Below are 9,441 nucleotides of genomic sequence, written 5' to 3'. Positions count from 1 at the left end.
TTTTCAAAATAAATGCTTTGTGAGTATTGTGTATTTTCATTTTTCCATCAAAAAGCAACCTTTACAAATAATTGAATTTATTATTACAAGTATTTTTACAAAAATTAAACAATATCCTGCTATTTATTTCCAAACATTTTTTCCCTCATATTTACTCATTTAGCTAATTTTATTTTTCTTCCTAAAATAAATTACATAGCATCTTCAAGCACGAGTTCTTCTGGCTTTTTTTAAATTAAGTGAGCAATACATTCTTCATTCCAACATATTAGTCTGCCATGTGTTAGTACTGTCTTGGCGATTTGTAAAGAGCCTTAGAGTTTATGAACGACAAAATTTTGCATTTTGTTTATATTTACCAGTCAAGTAATCGATTATGCATAGTTTTAAAAGCAATTAAAAAACATCAAATACATATTTGTTGGTTGATATAATTTGCCTGTCATAAATTTTTGAAATAGTTAAAATTATTTATTGTGGTGAGAAAATCTTTAAGCTAAAAATTAAATTACAAATCCAGCCCTTTTTAAAAAAATGGGAACACATAAAACATAATTTCTTATATAATTAAGTGCTGTTTTCCATTTCATAATAAATAGAGCAGGAAAAATGTTAAACTTTGTTTTAAATCAACTCGTATGAAAAACATAAGATTACACATTGAACAATGGAAGAAAGAATCAATCATAATCATAATCATAAAGAATTAATATTAATTATTAAACATTTTTAAAGGTTTGTAGTGTTGCAGTAAAAAAAATTCTTATGCATCATATGGCTTTTTTGGGTTGCATTTTTACTTGAAGGGACATTTTTTTATTGGTTTTCAATAATTCGTGACCATCTTAAAACAGAACGAGTTTACTGTAAATTTTAATATAGTTGCAGAATGCAACCTAGTTCTGTAAATAAATAAAATTTCAAAAATTTTCTAAATAATTTTATGTTAAATATTAACATGCTTGCTGAGGGATCCATACGAATTGCTTTTTTTTAAAGCAAAACTTTAATCTTGTTATTATTCATAAATTATGAAGCATTTTAAATATTTAAATAATTCAAAACACTAAAATAAATTTTATGGAGTATGAGTATTTATACTAAAATTATATTTAAAACTGATGTCTCCAAATTATAAGCCAAAAATTCACATCGTATAATGATAGCTTAACATTTTTGTGGACACCGGGAGGTACCTCAAGAATTACCTCAACAATCTTACGAATACTACCCAGGGTATGCGGTGTCAAGGACAATATAATTTATTCAACACAATTTACAAGACACCCAAAGGTTATTTGCATGGATATTATTACTTCGTGGGTTGGCAAACATTTCCTCGGGCATTTCAACATGGCTCCCCTACGTCACTGTAAATAAGAGAATTACGTTTCAGTGAAAATTTATAATGAAATTTCACAACTATCAAACTTTGACATCAAATCTAGCTCCACAATGACAACAGGATTTAAGTGGCCAAACGGGCGCAATTAGTATCTACTTTACAAAACCAGGACCTAAATTTACAATAAAACTGTTTACTAAAAAATAACTGCGTTCCTAATTACTCTGGGCACGTAATTTACTTTTAAAAAGACAAATTTCTGAAACTAAACATTTATGTTTGCGTGTCTCTGCTGGCTAAACGCACTCTGTGGAATTATGAATTAAGTAAAATACATGCTAACATCACATTATAATATTCCACTTAATTGATTTAGGAACCTAACTAAATAATACAAAATAAATTTAAATACTAAAGTTGGCCCTAGACGGCAATAAAGCTAAATACGTGTAAATAACCTCCTAACTTTGAGTTTTCGTAACGGACGCGAAATCTCGTCCCGTGCACCGGACGTGAACTATGTCACAAGACTCGCCTGCTTAGTGAGGCCGTCCATGGATGGTCGCTGACTCGCCACGCAGGTCCGGGCTGCGTCGACGCCACTGGCCGAGTCCTCCGGCTCCGGCACCGCATGACACCACCCTCCTTGCGGCAACGTCCGCTTCGTCTCGTAACCGGCTCTCGCTGCAGTCGGGACGTCTCGTAAACGTGGCGGACGACTCTGGCTGTCGTCCTGCTGCTCTTGGAGAACCCCGGCGGTCTGCTCCAACTACCTGCACTTCGTCCACAGCAACTTGAAGTCGGATCACAACACACATGCTTGAACCCAGCACGAACAATGGCCGACTTGTGGTGCGAGCCAACCCCGGGAGTCTCGGTCGTTCTTTCACTGGTAGTGCCGTCACACTTGAGGAGAACGTCAACACCAGCTCTCCCCTAGCCTTGCCTAGCGCACCAAGCCTCGCCCCGTTGAATCCTGTTTCCTGAACATCCATGTACGGCACAGGTAGTGAATGTCTCAAGTTCCGGAGAGAAGTGCCTCACCGCTGTAACCACCTGAGTCCATCCAGGCGTCACGGTTTCTCCCAGCAGGCTGGTGCGGCGGCTTCGCGGCGTGGCGTGGTCTCTTTGTCTTGTAATCATTCTGTAATCTGATTGCTGAGCGCTGTATTGCTTTTATAGCAGTAAAAGGCGCTTCAAATGATCCGGGTCACAGCTCGTCGTTTACGGGTCGTTGATCCGGTTCCTTTCTGGACTATCCTGGAGCGGGCCTCAGAGGAACACATTCTGACCCGAATCACGAGTAATTGGATACGGGTCATGGAATCGGTTCACTGTTAGTCCCTGGGAGAGATGCATGACACGTGTTTTGTGTGAACCCGACTCGTGGCTCACCGGTCACGACACACTTATCCAGGTCGCATTCAGTTTTTCGACTGCGGTCTCATTCAGTACTCTACCGGGACACTTCACGGTCACCGGTCATGGGTCATGGCTCACGGGTCTTGGGTCACGGGTTGTATCCAGTAAATCAAAGACACACGCTTAGTTTCAAAATCCATGGGGTCATAATAAGATTATGTTACTGTATCAGGGGACACAGGTAACAATATCATTTTGAACATTTACTAGAGGGATTTCTGGGTAAACATATTTCTAGCCACCACGTTAATATTTATTATTATTACGCAACATTTCACCACTAGTTATTCTTACCAAACTAATTATCTACTGGGCAGGTGCACATAATTAGTTCACATGACATTAACTAATAGAACCCCGCGAGGAGAATCAAGTGACGCAGATGGGAATGCAACCAGAAAACAATCAGTGATAAGTGTCATCTGTCACATTATACTAATGCTCAGCGGTGAGAGATAGAGTGCCAATTATAAAGCTACTAACATGCATAAAATAGAGCAGGATTGTTCAGTTATTTTACCTGTCGGGTCATTTGACAAAAATCAATGCTTTGTAGGCTGTAATTCTGAAATTAATTTTTTTTTTTAAATTTAAAATAGAGATTAAAATATTTCTTTTCGTTTTATTTTCATTTTTGATGAATTTTAAAGTCTACTATATAATTCAACGTTAAATTGTATATGACTAGGTGTTTTTCAATTCCCAGTTTGGAAAATTAATGTTCATATTATGTGACACTAATCCTGATGTCATCATCTAAGCATTTGATGGATAATCGTTTTCCTTTTGTTATCACACATCGGTGTCATGAAACTGTCAGCGATTCGTAGCGTTCTGTTCTTATTCAAAATATTCAAGTTTACTTTTATTATAATTTGTTTTTAAGCTTTACTTTTAAATTGCAGATACATGCTTGCAAAAAAAAAAGACTAAAAGTCTTTGAGTTTTTTATTTGGTAGTATACCTATATAATAATTATAATAGACCTTTTTCAATCAAACCTTTGAATATTACAGTCAAATTTCTTTAATTTACAGCTTAAAGTATAATATGCAAATCTAAAAACAGTAATGGCTTAACTTAAAACCAACATAAAATTGTAAAAGAACATAAAAAATCAACAAAATGCACACTGTTTGAAATACTTTTGTAGATAAAGCGCCTTCAAGCATGGCTTCCACATTCGAATACGGGCCCGGACCCAGGATCGGAGACGACGCCTCCTCCCCCCCCCCCCCCCCCCCACAATTTTACATTCACGTGCTACATTATAATTGCATGATTATTTCTTACCTACAATATTTTTAGAATATTATTTAACCTGAAAGTACTGGGTAAAATTATGGTTACTATTTTATAAGTCCAAACTAAGGTTTATTGAAAAATTATTTTACTTTAAACTAACCACAGCATGTATATTTATTTCACACAATTAGATAAAAATAAGTGTGGCTGGGCCCGCGCCCTGGACTCAGGGGTCCACCAGCCACAACCTTGTGGGGGCCATGCCTTCAAAGCTAACTTGTTATCTGACAATGCGAGAAGGTATTTTTTATAACATAAAAGATATGACTTAATGGACTGCAATAAAATGCTTTATTCAGTTAGACATGATCATTCACGATCAGGACACATTACAGGTCTATGCTATAACGTGAACAGCGTCCTTATTTCTACCGAAAAACATCCACATTATTAACATGATAAGCAAGTATTTAGTCTACTGGAACCACTGGTAATTTTACGCTATGGAAAGCTACAACGATAAAAACTTATCTCTCAAAATGCCAGCATTTTTTTTTTGATTTGTGAATATATACAATATACAATAGAGACACATATTTAACTTAAATTTAATTGGTTTATTATTCTTTTTCTTTTCTTCCCCCCCCCCTCAATGTTTTTCTCATTTGAATAATTTAGAGGAAATTCTGAAGTTACAAAGCTTTCACTTTGCCACATTGTTTGATGTGTATTAGAAGGAAAGTTTTAACGCACCTTTATTAACGTGGATATATTTGCTAACAGTTAAAGTTTTACTTAAATTAATGATCTTGACAATATAATATTGGGCGCAGATAATGACAATGTGCAGCTCGTACTGGGAACCAACACCCGCGCTCTAATGACTGGGCGGGCTAGCACGCGCTCGTCTGCTCCGCTACTGTGAGGGCGGAACAACATAACCTCACTGCGTGTGGCTTGCTCCGGTCTCTCCCTGGATCCACACGCAGCCAATTGCGGTGCGTGCCGCGCGCCGATCCTACGTGATCGCAGTCACGTCACCATTCTCCAAATGGCAAATAAACCAGAGTCAACACGAGCGAGCAGACCTCGTGACCTCCCCCCCCCCCCCCCCCACCTAACAAGCATGCCACAAAGTTAACCCCACACGTCGCTCAGTATCATCTGTCACCGGCCGCCATCTTTATTCGCGTACTCTCGGTTGCCTTCTGCTTCTGCCGGACGCCAGCTTGTGCGCAACGTTCTGCTGGCGCGCAAACGCGGTTCTTGCTCTGAGATGGTGGCGACATTGGGAACTGTTGCTCACCCCTTCTAATTGCCGTGTGGTGACACCCGTCCCTTCTCAGGCCAAGGTACCCTCCCCCTACTCACTACATCCTTGCAGGCCTTGAGACGACCGCCACCTACACACATCACGTGCATAAAAACATTCTATCGGAATCACTGATTAAGAGTAGTATATAATAGTTCCTCCTGGGACTGGGTTCTGGGTGTGGTGTTGTGTTGCCCGCCATCTTGGATTGTGACGTCACGGTGGCCATCTTGGATGGCCTTGACCTTTGACCTTCAAATTAGCAAAAATTTGCCCAAATATGCCCAAAATTCCTCAAAATTAGTCATAATTTCCATTTTTTCCGGAAAATATTCCGCCAAAAAATCTGAAAAATAAAAAAATTCTCTTTTCGAGAGAAATGTTCCCGTTTCGAGGGAAAATTTCCCGTTTTTGGTCCATAAAAATACCAGCTGCTAGATGTCTATATATAGGCTTAAGCATCCATGTATACAGCCTCCGATATGCCTCTGACGTCATCATGGATAATGACATCACCGTTGCTATTTTCGTTACGACCGCCATCTTGAAAATCAGTAATTTTTATGTTAGAAAATCGGGATTTTTTTTTAAATATTAAAATATTAATCAATCAAATTTAATAATAAAAATTCAATAAAACATTATTTTAAAAAAATTTAAAAAAAAGTACTCTTACATCATGCAGCTCGGAGTCCTTGGTTTGAACCTGGCGATGTCAAAAAAGATGGCGACAGGTCCTTCTCCCATGGAGGCCGCCGGCAGACTGACCTCCCACCACTTATGTCAAGGTATATAATATATCGTCAGCTAGTATGACGTCATGTCCGCCATCTTGAAAATATTTATTTATTATTCGATTTTAATGATAAAATATTTAAAATTTCAAAAAAATTGAATTGTCAAATTTTTAATGAAAAATCTTTAAAATACACCATGGCACATATCGTTACGACCACCATCTTGAATTCTAGAAATTTGGCATTTTTCGTAATGCCCACCATCTTACACTTTAAATTACATTCGCCATATTGGATCTAGAATGTTGCACTTTTTGTTACAGCCACCATCTTAAAAAACTGTCATTTTTATGCCAGTAATTTGGAAAAAATTTCAAAAAATTAAATTAAAAGATATTAATCATATTTTAATAATGTTATATCTAAAAATGCACTTACGCCTTTCAGTCCTTGGTTCGAATCTGGAAAGACCAAAAATAAAAAAAATCGTTGACAGATACTTCCTCCATGGTAGCCGCAGGCAGACTAACCTTCCACCACCAATACCAAGTTATATATCGTCAGCTGGTATAACATCATGTCCGCCATATTGTCTACATCCACTGGAGGTCAACATCTTGTTTTCATCTGCTAGAGTGCGCTGACTTCATGTTAGTTTAATTATTACCTGCTAGAGTGCAGTAGTCATTTATTAAAACTGTGACACCCACCATCTTGTCATTTTGGTGCCATCTTGGAATTGTGTAATTATTTAGCTACAAATTCGGGAAAAATTCCAAAATTCACCAAAATTTTTTTTCAATCAATTTACAAATTGATTCGATCAGTTCCTGTCCTTGGTTTAATACTTGATCAATGCAATAATGTTTAATTTTATGTAAAAATAATCATTTCAATAAATCATGTTCAAAATTCTTAAAGAGACTTTAAATCCTCTACTACCATCATCCTATAAGCCATCAAGAACACCATCTTGGAAATTCGTAATAATTAACCTAGAAATTCAGGAAAAATATCAAAATTCATTAAATAAATTTACAATCAATATACTGATAAATTAGATCGACTTAGGTCCTTGGTAGGATCCTGGATGATGCTAAAAATTAAATAGGCCTATAACAACAATTTAACATAATAGTGACAGGTTCGAGAAATAAAACACCACAAGTTCTTTCACAAAATAAATTTTATTACTTAATTTATATTCTACTATAAAATCACCTGCTAAGATTGGCAATCTTACAAACATTTAGGTCCGCATAGGCATGAAATGACTAATTCTTAGCTCCAATCGGGCTATACTAGACACAGACCAGCCAGAACCTTCACTCACATAGTCCTCCTCTTCTTGACAGAGTTTCTAGACACCGTGTTTAACAGTTTGCTTCACATCGTTAGAACTGTAAATTACTGCAGCCGATGTCTTGAATGCACACTTCTTCACTTTGTCATCGAACGGATACGGCTTTCCATATATACAGTCCAACCACAAGTTATATTTTAATGGACCGTTTGTTGCTACATCATCAGTAAGCTGATTGATTATGTCCTGTCTGATATCATCAAGAAAAGTACAAATGTCCTTTGATTCACTTAACGTATTTAGATAATAGTAGTCTTTCAATGTTCCACGAAACACAGACTGTGCCAAATAGAAGCCATTATTATTCACCTATAATGCACCGAACACAGTCTTGGGTTTACTTTCATTTCCAGACGTCATAGCAATAGGTTGCTGCACATCTGTTTTTTTTTTTTTTGGCTTGTACGCTCACGAGTCACCAATCTAAACCGAGGAGTCGAATTTTTAACCGGTAGTTAAACAGTAAGCTCGCTGACATCAACTTTACAGTTTTTCGCATGTTGGCGCAAATTATCAATTCGAGAAAACCATTCATGACACTCATCACAGCGAAACTTCATGCGAGAAGGATTCTTCGTACATTTACTCCTCTCGTGTCTCCGTACATCATGTGCAAATGAAAACGTAATATCGCAGTAGTCGAAAGGATGCCTAGTTGAAGACGAACCCGAACTAGATGTCGATGTAACTGTGGGTGTACCATTTCCAGGCATACTCTTATGCACATCAATCATTCGCTGTTGCACCGAAACCTTTACTTTCTGCCGCACTGCAGGGCCTTTGCATGTCTCCAGGTGATGCTTCAAATTACCATTTCTTGTAAATTTCTTGCGACACTTAATACAGCCAAACATTTTAAGATAAAGGTTCTAAGCACATTCTCTCTTCTCGTGTCGACGAGCATTGCTGATGTTTGAGAAAATCTTGTCACAGTAACGACATCGATGTTCGTTAGTTGTTGACGATTTGTCATCTATTGAAGTCTCCATCGAGAGCGAAACAGCGTTCATCGAGGTTTCCTGTACAGCCAACACTACCGACATTAAAGTCTCTTCTGCTGGTGTTATCACATCTGTTGAATTCTCCTCCAGTGTTGATGTCGCCGTTGCCAACGGGATCTGTTCCACCATTGTCGTCGCTGATGACATGGTTCCCGTAGTCTATGGTACAATCTTCATCGAGTTTGAAGTTAAATATGGTAAAGATGCCATCGAGTTCTCAAGAACAGGTAATTTACACGACTTATGCACCAGATGAAACAAACTAGGTGATCCTTACACCGTCGACGACAGTAACAAACTGAGCGACCTGCTGTCTAAAACTCGCGTATATACATGCACACGATTGAATAATACGCTAGTCAAATCAAGAACCATTTACTATAATACTCAAGTAAAAAAACAACATTAAAAAAAAGCACACAAAAATAAGGTAACTCAATTCACGCGCAATGCACGCATTGTACACGCAATGTACACAATGTACGCAATGTACACACAATACCACAGTACACACAGTAAACACTATGAAGCCGCAATGTTCACGCAATTGACGCGCAATACACGTATTGTACATGCAATGTACGCAATGACCACACAACGTTAACGCAGTTCAAGCATTCAATGAAAAGGAAGCACAGTCGGAAGCACACTCATAGAAAAAGACGCAAAATTTGAAGCACAAATATATAAAAGTACGCGCAATCGTAAACACAATCACCGAAAAGAAAGCACAATCGGAAGCACAATCATCGAAAAGGAAGCACATTTGGAAGCCAAACACAAAAAGGAAGAACATTTGGAAGCACAATCTCAAAAAGGAACAACAAACGGAAGCACATTCAACAAAAAGGAAGTATTTCTAACGAAAGGACACACATTTTCACGATCATTCAAATAAGTAGGTGGCGTTCGTTAATTTTACGTTAGGATACAATGCCTTCAAAGTCATTTGCTACAACTGTCTTTGACTCCATCAATCAATGACGTCAAAAGTATTTGACTCCAAATAGTATTAG

The sequence above is a fragment of the Bacillus rossius genome, chromosome 1, assembly GCF_032445375.1.
Source record: "Bacillus rossius redtenbacheri isolate Brsri chromosome 1, Brsri_v3, whole genome shotgun sequence".
Lineage (NCBI taxonomy): Eukaryota > Metazoa > Arthropoda > Insecta > Phasmatodea > Bacillidae > Bacillus > Bacillus rossius.
The sequence above is the reverse complement of the archived record's forward strand: the minus strand, read 5'-3'. Positions refer to the sequence as shown.